The sequence below is a fragment of the Bos taurus genome, chromosome X (genome assembly GCF_002263795.3).
Source record: "Bos taurus isolate L1 Dominette 01449 registration number 42190680 breed Hereford chromosome X, ARS-UCD2.0, whole genome shotgun sequence".
Classification (NCBI taxonomy): Eukaryota; Metazoa; Chordata; class Mammalia; order Artiodactyla; family Bovidae; genus Bos; species Bos taurus.
The window spans coordinates 39,997,163-40,010,439 of record NC_037357.1 but is presented as its reverse complement, the minus strand read 5'-3'; the positions used below and the strand labels follow the sequence as shown (position 1 = coordinate 40,010,439).

At 36.5% G+C, this 13,277-nt stretch overlaps 1 protein-coding gene across 4 annotated transcripts in view; it reads right to left on the bottom strand.

The window, feature by feature from the left end:
• Positions 1 to 13,277, bottom strand: part of LOC538674 (protocadherin-11 X-linked) — an 801,970-nt gene that overhangs the window by 634,544 nt on the left and 154,149 nt on the right. The window lies entirely within an intron of this gene.

Genomic DNA, 13,277 nt, shown 5'->3' with positions numbered 1-13,277 from the left:
ATTAAATGAATTGGCATATTAAAACATTTAGAAAAGTCCTTGACACTTAGATAGATGGTGAATTTGTTATGTGAGCTACGTGCTAATGACAACAACCTGGAATCAAATTGACTTATCACTATTTTTCTGAGCAATTTCCAAAAAGACTGTCTTGCATTGAAGAACATTCAGATATTCTGAAAAAATATGTGGCATGCTTATGTGTATTAATTTCCTGTCAATTTCCTGTCACTGCTGTAACAAATCACCATAGACTAGTGGTTTAACAAAATCTGTATTATTGACTAGTTTAACAAAATCTATATTATAATTCTGACCATCAGAAATCCAAAATGGGTCTTGCTGGGCTCTAAAGGCAAGGTGTCAGTTGGGCACTGTTCCTTTCTGGAGGCTCTTGGGAAGAATCCCTTTCTAGTTTCCTGAGCCACTCGTATCCCACTTTTCTCCATTTTCAAAGCCTGTAGAGGTCAGAATGCCCAGCTTCGCATCACCATGATTTCCTGATCTGTCCTTCTCTTACACATTTAATTCCACTTTTGATTACATAGAACTCACCTGGATAATTCAGGCTACTATGCCTATCTTAATATCATCTGGTTAGCAACCTTAATTCCATCTGAAAATTTAATTAGCCTTTGTTACCTAAAGTTTCACATTCACTGATTCCAGGGATTACAACATGTATGTCTTTGGGAGGACATTATTCATCATAGCACACCATGTATTTTTTACATTGAAGCCCACAAAATATGAGTTAGTTTTTTTTCATTTTTATTAATTCAAGAACATGTTTCTTTTGATTTAGAATTTCCAGGAAGTGTTACTTCTTAGAGTCTATGTGAAATTGCAGATCCTCTGAATCTGGTTTAAGACTTAGTAGGGCATAAACATTGCTCGCTTTTCCTAAAGGTTATATGTAACAAAAGTATTTTTAAGCTCTGAAAGATATTTGCAATAGAGATCTAAGGTTCTATTATCCAGAATATCTTAAGATTTCTACTATAGTCTCAAAGTTAAGAGCATGGATTCTAGATATAAGTGACTGTGTTTACATCTGAGATTTATGCTATGCCTCAGTTTCATAATCTGGAAAACAGAATTCAAAATATTTCATAAATAATATAATATGCGTTAATAGAACAGAGTCTGATACTCAGTTAAGTGGTATATACATGTTTACTATTATTACCAAGTTATAATAAATGTTGAAATTATTTAAAATAAATTATTAAAATAATATTAATAGATCTTGACTGATTTTATAAGTACTAATTTAAGATCATGGCATCCGCTCCCATCACTTCATGGCAGATAGATGGGGAAACAGTGGAAACAGCGGCTGACTTTATTTTTCTGGGCTCCAAAATCACTGCAGATGGTGATTGCAGCCATGAAATTAAAAGACACTTACTCCTTGGAAGGAAACTCATAACCAACCTAGACAGCATATTAAAAAGCAGAGACATTACTTTGTCAACAAAGGTCCATCTAGTAAAGGCTATGGTTTTTCCAGTGGTCATGTGTGGATGTGCAAGTTGGACTATAAAGAAAACTGAGTGCCAAAGAACTGATGCTTTTGAACTGTAGTGATGGAGAAGACTCTTGCGAGTCCCTTGGACTGCAAGGAGATCCAACCAGTCCATCCTAAAGGAGATCAGTCTTGGGTGTTCATTGAAAGGACTGATATTGAAGCTGAAACTCCAATACTTTGGCCACCTGACACGAAGAGCTGACTCACTTGAAAAGACTCTGACACTAGGAAAGACTGAGGGCAGGAGGAGAAGGGGATGACAGAGGATGAGATGGTTGGATGGCATCACCAACTCAATGGACATGAGTTTGGGTGGACTCCGGGAGTTGGTGATTGGCAGGGAGGCCTGGCATACTGTGGTTCATGGGGTTGCAAAGAGTCAAACACGACTGAGTGACTGAACTGAACTGAATTATATTATAGAACACAGGCTCATTTAAAAATGTAAATTTTATATGTCCATGTGTAACGGAGAATATGGGCTAAAATAAAGGTCACTTCTATATGATAGAAAATATTGAGTCATAAAATGGTTGAGATATTATCTGCTACCATATTCAAAATGAAAGAAGATCAAATATTTCTAAGGTGAGAGATGTTCTGACAGCAAGTTTGTAAATGAAAAATTCATCCACAGACCAATCATCACTGGAGGGGCTCTGTGGCAAATTTTATTAGTAACTTTCTGGGTTATATTTTGAGTCTGTCTGGAAATCTACATAGTCAAAGGCATTTGTAGATCCAAAATTTTTCAGGTGTATGCTATTGGCAAACACTCATATTATTAAATTACAAATTAGGGTAACTGGCTATTTAGGTCTCAGTTGAGATTTACCTAAAATCGAAGATCTGCTAATGAGCAGGTAAAAGAGAATTTACATGATCCCAAGATTCCTAAGACAGAATTTTTCAAATTGTGAGCATTGTAACAATAAAATTATAGTTAATGGGAGAAAAAAATAAAACTAAAAGATAAATTCAGGAATTTTTTCCATTAATACATTTTTCTCATTACTCTATTATGTTCATTCAAAAATGTAAATAATAAATATAGACTAAAATGTCTCAATTGTCAGGAAAGAATCACAAATCAAATTTTAATAAGCATAAATGCCTACATATTTTGTAGGTTGCCCATTATCTCTGTTAATCTTACTCTTAGCAATTCAGTAGACAATTTGGGATCGTTTTACGTATTCACTTTCCTTTTAAGTTTAAAAACTTATACTGACTGAGCAAAACTCTTTTTACAACTTCATTGCCTTTTCTTTGTAATTGTTTACTGAATACAAAATATACATTTGAATTATTTAGCATAGAAGGGACTTACTGAGGGCTCTAGAGAAAATGCTTCTGGTCCAATATAGTGCAACCCTATTTTATCCACCATTGCACAGAACATCTATAAATGGCCCCAGTGCTTGCACAGTGCTATAGGACTCATTACCATTATCCCTGAGCTGTGGTTCCTTCAAATGTTCTGCTAATCATTCTGTGCTCTAACATGCTCTGGAGGAAAATCTAAATGTTCCCGCAAAGTCAAAGAGGAGTCCTGCTAATGGAATTAACTGAAGGGAACAAAATGTGTTTTTGTCAATGTAGACCCCTCAAGCTAAACTTTGGAAGGTAATGCACATGGATTATTCATTAGAAACATTTTTAATTAGTGTTACTTTACACTTACTCCATAAAGGGCAAAAATAATCAAAACAAGCCATTAGGCTTGCTGAATGTGTAACTAAGCAAATTTTCAACAAGATGAGTTTACATTAGTTATCTACTTGAAAAGTACCTAATTTAAAACAAGTCACAAAGAGTGTCTAATCAAGTTATTTCAGAGGAAACATACTTTGTTCCTTTAATATTAATAATAATAAAAGTTATTTTTTTTAAACCACATTTCATTCTAGTTATTTCTATTATGAATTCCTTTCTCTTCCTGACTGGATTCTCCTTTTCTCATTACCTCACTCTTTAGTCCTGGTTGTGGAGTGTAAAGTGCATTCAAAACACTGATTTCTAAAAGATTTGGTGACAACATAGTGACAGAGAAAAAAAATATGGAAATATTCAGCCTCTGCCTCAATATTGATTTCTAACCAGCCTGAAGTGTTAATGTAATTGCTTTAATGGACAATTGTCTACAGCTTGTAAATCTGAATCAACCCATATCACTCTTAGAGTGCAGTGCCCCCAAAATTATTGATTCAAATATTGTCTCTAAAAACAAAGATAATCCTTTTTTGAGACTTCAAATTTAATTTAAAGACTGTGTGTAAGTGACACTAGGTCAGTGCTGCCATCAGCTGAATGTCAACTGACCTTGACTGCTCTGACATTTTAAACAGGCAGTTGGTAGTGATTGACTCACCAGAAAACAGCTCATTATTTATAGTGCTCTTACTGTACTGACTTGATTCTGACCTAAGTAGTTTTCATCTGCACCTGAGCAGTGTAAAATTACAGACCCTTATTGAATTGAAAAGTAATCTGTTCCTTTGTATTCTCTAATTTTAGGCTTTCATTTTTTCAGTCTCCCTGAAGGATTTATATTCTCTCCTGTGAGTGATACTCTATCAACAGTGTCCCAGGGGAAGTATTTCTGGTTTGTACATGTCTCTTAAGTGTGTATTGTCCTGAGTTTTATTTGGTGAATTAGACATTATCTTAATATTTGAATAGAGAGAACCAGAATACCAGTGCTTTTTGGATGAAGTCATTTATCATGTTCAGTTCAGTTCAGTTGCTCAGTCGTGTCCGACTCTTTGTGACCCCATGAACGGCAGCATGCCAGGCCTCTCTGTCCATCACCAACTCCCGAGGTCCACCCAAACTCATGTCCATTGAGTTGGTGATACTCATCCTCTGTCATCCCCTTCTCCTCCTGCCCTCAGTCTTTCCCAACATCAGGGTCTTTTCAAATGAGTCAGCTCTTCCCGTCAGTTGGCCAAAGTTTTGGAGTTTCAGCTTCAATATCAGTCCTTCCAATGAACACCCAGGACTGATCTCCTTTAGGATGGACTGGTTAGATCTCCTTGCAGTCCAAGGGACTCGCAAGAATCTTCTCCAACACCACAATTCAAAAGCATCAGTTCTTTGGCACTCAGCTTTCTTCATAGTCCAACTCTCACATCCATACATGACTACTGGAAAAACCATAGCCTTGACTAGATGGACCTTTGTTGGCAAAGTACTGTTTCTGCTTTTTAATGTGCTGTCTAGGTTGGTTATAAGTTTCCTTCCAAGGAGTAAACGTCTTTTAATTTCATGGCTGCAATCACCATCTGCAGTGATTTTGGAGCCCAACAAAATAAAGTCAGTCACTGTTTCCACTGTTTCCCCATCTATTTGCCACAAAGTGATGCGGCGGCACCCTGGTGTCCTGCACTGCAGGCAAATTCTTTACTGACTGAGCTACGATGGAAGGCCCTGACTATAGGAAAATGATTCTCATACCAATTGGTTCGATTGTCTGCAGAGGACACAGCTTGAAACCAGAAAATCATTTATAAAATAATCTTAATATTTAAGATGAAAGATAGTAAAATTGTATGCTTTACTTCAATACAAAAAAAATTACCAAAACATAAGAAAATAAGATCATAAATTTAGATGTTAATAGAAACATATGAACTATTTTGGACTTGAAGAGAACTTGGAATCAGGTAGATATGAAGGTGATAAAGAAAGATGTTTATCATCATAGCTTTATTATTTTTGTATTACTTCAAAAATCTCAGAAACCTATTATTTGTGATTCAGTTCAGTTCAGTACAGTCGTTCAGTCGTGTCCGACTCTTCACGACCCCATGAACAACAGCACGCCAGGCTTCCCTGTCCATTACCAACTCCAGAAGTTCACTCAGACTCACGTCCATAAAGTCAGTGATACCATCCAGCCATCTCATCCTCTGTCATCCCCTTCTCCTCCTGCCCCCAATCCCTCCAAGCATCAGAGTCTTTTCCAATTTGTGATTAATGTCCTATAAATGATGTAAAATTAAACACATGAACAACTCTCATCAAAAGTTATGCATAAATAGGCATTCCAAATAAACTTTCTATCTTCATAAAAATGAATATATCTTAGCTGTATGACTGCTATGCTTTTGGACTCCTACATGTAAATAATTCAGATAATTTTAAATGCTTGAATTAAAAATTTTATAGATGGCTTCTTATATTTAATTCAATGATGTTATAATTCAATGCTAATGTCAGAAAATTGTTACCATTTATTTTACTCAAAAGCAACTTCAATAATAATTGAAAGATAAAACAAGTTGCAGCAAACCAAAGTTAAAGGAAATCTTATTACCTGATTATGTATATTTGATGGTTTTATAGGAATCCATTATGTCAATAATCAGTGGTGAAGAAATTTTCTTTAGAGAACAAAGAAGATGGATGACTGCAGTTTGAGTTCAGATAATTATTTGCATAAGTTTATTTGCTTATACCATGTTTGGAGAGAAATATTTGAATATATTTGATACTTCACCAGTTGAAAATAAATCTCCTTAAAGGTCTATACACACACACACAATGTTGTATTAATTTCAGAAAAGACTCAGGAAGAAAAACACATGAAAGGAAAGAGGATAGATTCACTTTTTTAAAAAAAGAAATCAGTGATTATTATCTTTCTTTTATGAGTTTGGTAAAGTTTGTGTTAGAAACAAAGGACAAACTAAAAGTCTTATGTTCCTTACAAACTTCAGGATCTTTAAATTTTATTTTTTTTTATTTTTGAATCCATTTTACTTGTATCTGTAGTTTTTTTTTTTTTTAGTTTTTTTATCATGTAATTTTGTTTTCTGCTTTATTTATTTTTTATAGATTCCTGAACTTTATTATTTTTAATTTATTTTATTTTTTAAATTTACAATATTGTATTGGTTTGGGCATATATCATGTTAGTTTCTAAATGGACGAAAGAGTGAATAAGCACTCTATACTCTGTGTTTAACTATTTCTAATGAGGTGGATGAAACTGGAGCCTATAATACAGAGTGAAGTAAGTCAGAAAGAAAAACACCAATACAGTATATTAATGCATATATATATATATATATATATATATATATATATATATATATATATGAAATTTAGAAAGATGGTAACGGTGTCCCTATATGTAACACAGCAAAAGAGACACAGATATAAAGAACAGACTTTTGGACTCAGTGGGAGAAGGTAAAGATGGGGTGATTTGAGCAAATAACATTGAAACATGTATATTACCATATGTGAAAAGAATTACCAAAGTTCAATTCATGAAACAGGTCACTCAAAGCCAGTACACTGTGACAACCCTGAGGGATGGGATGGGGAAGGTGGTGGGAGGGGTGTTCAGGATGGTGGACACATGTACACCCATGGTTGATTCATGTTAATGTGTAGCAAAAACTACTACAATATTGTAAAGTAATGAACCTCTATTTAGCTTGGGGCTGGTGTGCTGGGATGACCCAGAGGGATGGTATGGGGAGGGAGGTGGGAGGGGAGTTCAGGATTGGAAACACGTGTGCACGTGTGGAGGATTCATGTTGATGTATGGCAAAACCAATAAAATATTGTAATTAGCCTCTAATTAAAATAAATAAATTAAAAAAATAAAAAAGTGCATGATTAAATAAATTAATTCATTAAAAAATACTGCTACTTTGTTTATACAATTCTAAAAAGAGGACAATGATTTAAAATATATATATATATATATATATATATATATATACACACACACATATGAACTGAAGAACCTCTTGAAAGTGAAAGAGGCGAGTGAAAAAGCTGGCTTCATACTCAGCATTCAAAAAACAACAGTCATGGCATCCAGTCCCATCATTACATGGCAAATAGATGGGCTTTCCTGTAGCTCAGTTGGTAAAGAATCTGCCTGCCACACAGGAGATCTGGGTTAGACCCCTGGGTCAGGAAGATCCCCAGGAGAAGGAAATGACAACCAACTCCAGTATTCTTGCCCAGAGAATCCCATGGGCAAAGGAGCCTGGCAGGTTGCAGTCCCTGGGGTCACAAGAGTTGGACATGACTTAGCAACTAAAACCAAAAACCAGATGGGTAAACAATGGAAACAGTGATAAACTTTACATTCTTGGGCTCCAAAATCACTGCAGATGGTGATTGCAGCCATGAAATTAAAAGAATCTTACTGCTTGGAAGAAAAGATATGACCAACATAGACAGCATAGTAAAAAACAAAGACGTCACTTTGCCAACAAAGGTCCGTATAGTCAAAGTTATGGTTTTTCCAGTAGTCATGTATGGATGTAAGAGTTGGACCATAAAGAAAGTTGAATGCTGAAGAATTGATGCTTTTGAATTGTGGTGTTGGAGAAGACTCTTGAGAGTTCCTTGGACTGCAAGGAGATCAAACCAGTCAATCCTAAAATAAATCAATCCTGAATATTCATTGGAAGGGCTGATGCTGAAGCTAAAGCTCCAATAGTTTGGCCACCTGATGTAGAGAACTGAATCATTGGAAAAGACCCCGATGCTGGGAAAGATTGAAGGCAGCAGGAGAAGAGAATGACAAAAGATGAGATGGTTGGATGGTATCACCGACTTAATGGACACTAGTTTGGGCAAACTCTAGGAGTTGGTGATGGACAGGGAGGCCTGACATGCTGCCATCCATGGGGTTGCAAAGAGTCAGACTCCACTGAGCAACTGAACTGAACCAAGTACATATGTATGGACTTCCTAGTGGCTCAGATGGTAAAGAATCCACAAGCAGTTCAGGAGACCCAGGTTCAAGCCCTGGGTCCGAAAGATCCCTTGGAGAAGGGGAATGGTTACCCACTCTTGTATTCTTGCCTGGAGAATCCCATGGACAGAGGAACCTGAGATGCTGCAGTCATGGGGTTGCAAAGAGTTGAACATGTTTGAGTTACTAAAACACATACATATATATCACACACACATATTAGAATGCCAAAACTCTAATATCTAATTATTTAACTTTAAATTAGTTTATTTTTACTTAATATTTCATTAAAGTATTAATTTGCATTATTTGATCATAATTCTAGCATATATCAATTGAATTTACAGAGTTTTCATAGAATGTCTTCTATCAGTCTTTTGATTCAAAATTTTTAAATTCTAACCTATGGCATGGTTTTAGAGCTATATTCATAACAGTTGTGACCTCCAAACATTCTTCCCCTTTCTTTATGTACTCAAAATCAGCTAGACAGATTTTCAAAATAATTAGCCTCCTTAGATGAATATTAAAAGCTATCAAAATCTATAAAGTTGTTATGAATAAAAGGAGAAAGCCACAAAGCTAATTGATTTTGCAACTTATGATCGCTTATTGGACTGTCAACTCTTCTAGAGGGGACCACAATGCATATATATATCTATGCATTCCAGCATTGTACCTGGTAAAAAACAGACCCTCAGCACATACCTTTGTTGTTTTTGAATGACTCATTATAAACCAAGTAATTTTCAATCCAACAAAGTATATATCATCAGACAGAAAATTTACCCTATTCTTTCTGTGGAGGTAGATTTATCTTTAGGAAGTTACCAAACAATCAAAAGAGATATGGAAATTGTAAAGTGCCATAAATATCTTGTGGTTATTTTGAGAAGGTTGACTTTAAACACAGAAAATTTCTACATGATTTATTTAGATGACTTAAAAGTCTGGTTACATGCTAAGTGAAATAGTTCAAAAAATATATTGCATCATCCAAATCATTCTGCACATTAAGTAATTAGTCATGTGTGAGATGGCTCACAGAACTGGAACACATACCCAAAAAGTCATGATTCACAAGTCACTCTATGGTAAGTATAACCCCTTCTTTAAAATTACTGCTTTAGAACATTTAATTTCATTACTTAATTCATTATTTAATTTCATTACCTTAATTTCTTTTTTCTTGGTAGTTTAACAAGTGTTATAAATATAGAGGCTAAAATGAGATACGCTGGACTGGAAGAAACACAAGCTGGAATCAAGATTGCCAGGAGAAATATCAATAACCTCAGATATGCAGATGACACCACCCTTATGGCAGAAAGTGAAGATGAATTAAAAAGCCTCTTGATGAAAGTGAAAGTGGAGAGTGAAAAAGTTGGCTTAAAGCTCAAGATTCAGAAAACGAAGATCATGGCATCCGGTCCCATCACTTCATGGGAAATAGATGGGGAAACAGTGGAAACAGTGTCAGACTTTATTTTTGGGGGCTCCAAAATCACTGCAGATAGTGACTGCAGCCATGAAATTAAAAGACGCTTACTCCTTGGAAGGGAAGTTATGACCAACCTAGATAGCATATTCAAAAGCAGAGACATTACTTTGCCACCAAAGGTCTGCCTAGTCAAGGCTATGGTTTTTCCTGTGGTCATGTGTGGATGTGAGAGTTGGACTGTGAAGAAAGCTGAGCGCCAAAGAATTGATGCTTTTGAACTGTGGTGTTGGAGAATATTCTTGAGAGTCCCTTGGACTGCAAAGAGATCCAACCAGTCCATTCTGAAGATCAGCCCTGGGATTTCTTTGGAGGGAATGATGCTGAAGCTGAAACTCCAGTACTTTGGCCACCTCATGTGAAGAGTTGACTCATTGGAAAAGACTCTGATGCTGGGAGGGATTGGAGGCAGGAGGAGAAGGGGGCGACAGAGAATGAGATGACTGGATGGCACCACTGACTCGATGGACGTGAGTCTGAGTGAACTCCGGGAATTGGTGATGGACAGAGAGGCCTGGCGTGCTGTGATTCATGGGGTCGTGAAGAGTCGGACACGACCGAGCAACTGAACTGAACTGAAAATGATAAAAGCCTAAAGTATGCAAAATCAATTTCTGATAGTACTGTAATTTCCTTTTACTTATTCCATCATACTTAAATGTAGCAAATTAAATGATGCAAAGATTTATCAAAAACATTAAAGTTAAGTGTTTCAATGGAAAAACGCATTAAATAGATTTTCTAACAGTAATGTCTTATAGCATTCCAGTTTCATAAATTGAAACAAGTATTACAAAGTTTGTGATAAAATATGTTCATCTAAAACAGCTTAAAGTAATTTATACTAAATATAATATAACCAGAAAAAGTCGTAATTACATGTTACCAAGTATTTAAGAAAGTAGGGGAAACCACTAGACCATTCAGATACAACCTGTCAAATCCCTTATGATTATACAGTGGAAGTGACAAATGGATTCAAGATATTAGATCTCATAGACAGAGTGCATGAAGAACTATGGATGGAGGTTCATGCCATTGTACAGGAGGCAAGGATCATGACCATCCCCATGGAAAAGAAATGGAAAAGGCAAAATGGTTGTCTGAGGAGACCTTACAAATAGCTGTGAATAGAAGAGAAGCTAAAGGCAAAGGAGAAAAGGAAAGATATAAGCATCTGAATGCAGAGTTCTAACGAATGGCAAGGAGAGATAAGAAAGCATTCCTCAGTGATCAATGCAAATAAATAGAGGAAAATAACAGAATGGGAATGACTAGAGATCTCTTCAAGAAAATTAGAGATACCAAGGGAACATTTCATGCAAAGATGGACACAATAAAGGACAGAAGTGCGATGGACCTAACAGAAGCAGAAGATATTAAGAAGAGGTGGCAACAACACACAGAAGAAATATACAAAAAAAAAAAAAAAAGATCTTCATGACCCAGATAATCACAATGGTGTGATCACCAACCTAGAGTCAGACATCCTGGAATGTGAAGTCAAGTGGGCCTTAGGAAGCATCACGGCGAACAAAGCTAGTGGAAGTGATAGAATTCCAGTTGAGCTATTTCAAATTCTAAAAGATGATGCTGTGAAAGTGCTTCACTCAATATGCCAGCAAATTTGGAAAGCTCAGCAGTGGCCGCAGGACTGAAAAAGGTCAGTTTTCATTCCAATCTCAAAGAAAGGCAATGCCAAAGAATGCTCAAACTACCGCACAATTGCAGTCATCTCACACGCTAGCACTCATTTCACACACTAGCAAAGTGGTGCTCAAAATTCTCTAAGCCAGGCTTCAACAGTACGTAAACCTTGAACTTCCAGATATTCAAGCTGAGTTTAGAAAAGGCAGAGTTACCAGAGATCAAATTGCCAACATCCGTTGGATGGTTGAAAAATCAAGAGAGTTCCAGAAATAACGTCTATTTCTGCTTTATTGACTATGCCAAAGCCTTTGACTGTGTGAACCACAACAAACTCTGGAAAATTCTTAAAGAGATGGGAATACCAGACCACCTGTCCTGCATCTTGAGAAATCTCTATGCAGGTCAGGAAGCAACAATTAGAACTGGACATGGAACAAAAGACTGGTTCCAAATAGGAAAAGGAGTATGTCACTCTGCTTATTTAACTTCTATACAGAATATACCATGAGAAATGCTGGGCTGGAAGAAGCACAAGCTGAATCAAGATTGCTGAGAGAGTATCAATAACCTCAGATAAGCAGATGACACCATCCTTATTGCAGAAAGTGGAGATTAAAGAGCATCTTGATGAAAGTTGAAAGTGGAGCGTGAAAAAGTTGGCTTAAAACTAAACTTTCAGAAAATGAAGATCACGGCATCTGGTCCCATCACTTCATGCCAAATAGATGGAGAAGCAGTGGAAACAGGGACAGACTGTTTTGGGCCTTCCAAAATCACTGCAGATGATGACTGCAGCCATGAACTTAAATGATGCTTACTCCTTGAAAAAAAATTTATGACCATCCTAGACAGCATATAAAATAGCAGATACATTACTTTGCCATCAAAGGTCCATCTAGTCAAGGCTGTGGTTTTTCCAGTAGTCATGTACGGATGTGAGAGTTGGACTATAAAGAAAGCTGAGCACCAAAGAATTGATGCTTTTGAACTGTGGTGTTGGAGAAGACTCTTGAGAGTCCCTTGGCCTGCAAGGAGATCCAACCAGTCCATCCTAAAGGAAATCAGTCCTGAATGTTCATTGGAAGGGCTGATGTTGAAGCTGAAACTCCAATACTTTGGCCACCTGAGTCAAGCAACTGACTCTTTGGAAAAGACCATGATTCTGGGAAAGATTTAAGGTAGGAGGAGAAGGGGGCAACAGAGGATGAAATAGTTGTACGTCATCACCGACTTGATGGACATGAGTTTGAAGAAACGCTGGGAGTTGGCAATGGACAGGGAGGCCTGGCGTGCTTCAGTCCATGGGGTGCCAAAGAGTCAGACACGATTGAGCGATTGAACTGAAATGAACTGAAGTATCCCCAGTATCTCCGAAAATATTGAAATATACAAGGTTCAATGCTCTGCCTAAGTAATTTTACAAAACATATGCAAACCATTTTTATGCTCCCATAATATCAATAAAACTTTGATGCTTGGCATTATCAGGAAGTTTGGTATTCTACTGATAAAGCACTGTTTTATTTAACCTATTAGATAATATATACTGAGGCTTTAGAAACATGCAAGACAAAATCAGCAGACCCCATAGTGTAGCTGATGGCATGCTCAATGCAAATACAATGCTTCTTCTTTTCTTTCTTGAATATTTACTTTAGAGACTATATTTGTGAATAGTTAGGCTAATTAGCTTTTCAGTAAGGCTGAAATTGCTGTTCATTAATGATGGAGGACAATACACACTGTTCCTACCTCTTCCAGTGTTGTCTGTTGAAGTCAATCTCACATTGCTTTAGCCAGAGAATATGCAATGGTATATTTTGCTTATTTTTTCTTCACCTGAGGTAGAAGTAAAATGAACAGCCCCTGAA